The sequence below is a fragment of the Lactuca virosa genome, chromosome 6 (genome assembly GCF_052849685.1).
Source record: "Lactuca virosa cultivar CGN04683 chromosome 6, Lactuca_virosa_CGN04683_v6, whole genome shotgun sequence".
Lineage (NCBI taxonomy): Eukaryota > Viridiplantae > Streptophyta > Magnoliopsida > Asterales > Asteraceae > Lactuca > Lactuca virosa.
This window is the reverse complement of record NC_136431.1, coordinates 199238598-199240913: the sequence shown is the minus strand read 5'-3', so window position 1 is coordinate 199240913 and position 2316 is coordinate 199238598.

Here is a 2316-nt window from a genome sequence, read left to right as displayed (position 1 = left end):
ATTATGGAGAAAATGAAGAACAATCATCGTTCCATACAAACATGTAAAAATTCAATCTTTTGGGAAAATCTAAATTAGGTCCCTTATGTTTTTGTTATTACAATTAGACAAACCTTAAGATATAAACTTATTTCATTAAATAAATGATCCAAGATAATATAAGTGGATTATTTTCCAACAGATACAAGTAAATCCACAGATTCATCACATCACAAACTTAAATCATGTCAAATTTTGACAAGAGTAACTAAAAAATTACTTTAAAAAATTATAGAATTAAAACTTGAATAAATTGACCGAGAAATGTTCCTTTTATCTAAAAATACTAATATGCAAAATAAAGAAAATAAAAAACACAAATCATAAGAGATTTAAAGAAGATACATTTATCTACCGGCTCGTTCACAAAAAACATTAAAAGAAACAGGTTAAACTTTTACAGAATCAAAACTAGAAAGGTGAAAACCTACTATATTTAAAATGTAAAAATAATAAAAAAATTCACCAAAAAAAAAAAATTAACAAAATCTTGAAATCGACTGGGGTCAGATTGGCTTTACAATTCTCCACGATTTTGCTACTAAAACCCTTCAGAAACTGTCGGATTTTACTGCTGTACAAAAGGAGGATATTTTGGTAATTGCACCCAACTGGAAGACATGAGCGTCTCGGAACTTGTTGCAGTATAGCTAGGGCAAAATCCAAGACAGCAGAGCATTGTCATATCCATCTGCTGCATGCTAACCCTATCTAAATATAACTCAAATGATTCAAGGTACTACACATACTGCACCACGTACAACACCCGGATTTTGTCATTGGGTTCAAGAGAAACCTAATGTATATAGTTCATACATGGTATTGAAGCTTAAAATACATGGTTTTGGTGTGTTTCATCAAGAATCGATCATCTCAACATTAATATGTCAAATACTGCTGCTATTTAACAAAAAGAATTAAGCTGGTTGCATACTTGGTAGATGATCATATGGACGTGTGACTTTAAATAAACAAACTTCAAAAACCCTACAAACTGCACATATTCGAGGCATCATAAACACTACACATAGTACAAGAATGTGGGTATCGTGTTCGACCCTTATAAGACAAAGTACACAAACCCTACCTATACTTGTTTATATGTATCTCTTTGAAAATGTGATATGGTAATTTAATTTAAAATTCGAAACAATGAAAGATAAGTTTATGTAACTCTTAAAAATGCGTAATCTTTGATAACCTTGGCATAAATCTTGACCTAAAAACAAAAAGAAAATACAAGTAAAAAGATAGAAACATAGACACTAAATCTTGAAGTAAACTTAGCAAACCCTAGTTTCGTCCACCAGTTAAAAGTAGAACCTTTAATATTTTCAACATAAATTTTGATATAAAACTGAAATAAAAGGATTAAAAAGGGCTTTACTTATTTAGTATTAGCATACTCCTGATTTGAAACTGATAAACCCTATTTTAGCTTTTGTAAAGAAAAAAAAAACTAATTTAAACACAGATCATGATAATGAGCTGGACCAAAAGGGAGCTCCCTTCAGTCCAAGTACAGGAAACTTAAGATTCAATTTGTCTCCCGCATCATTCACTCATTTACTAAGTACCACAACGGGTTCTTTGACTTAGTATTTGGATGAATGAGTCGGCAGCTAATTGATATCTTATGGTACCCATGAGTGGACTGAAGAAAGCTCTCTTTCTTTTTCTCTGTTTTACACTGAAATGACGTAATTTATACATAGATGTCTTGCAGCAAATGAAATTAGAGATTTGCATAAAAAGAGTTAAAAACATGAACTTGGTCCAATCTGCAGGACTTAATTGACGATTATCAACCAACATGAGGGTCTTGAAGATTGGGCTAGAGAGAGAGAGAGACAATGGTCTGTAGATGATGAGAGAAACCATAAGTAGTAGTGAGTGGGTCATGGGTGCTTTGAAGTGAAGAATAGCCATTATATATAGTACACAAAGATGGCCATCACAAGTTAACAATAGTTCTAAAAAGAAAAGGCAAATGCATCATGTAAATGACACAAGTTCTATAACGATATTCGTACATACAAATTTCCAGATCATTTACTTTTTACAAATATAATATAAAGTAAATTTTAAGTTATAATTCATCTTTAATTTTAAGATACCGCTTTAAATTTAAATATGATTTCTGTTAATACGTTATGTTAAACTTTTTATTTTATTATAATAAACATCATATTCTATATATTATCTTCTAAATTCTTTTGTTTTATAACAGAAAAAGAATACTACTGTATGTTTTATCTTCTAACAAAACTACAATAT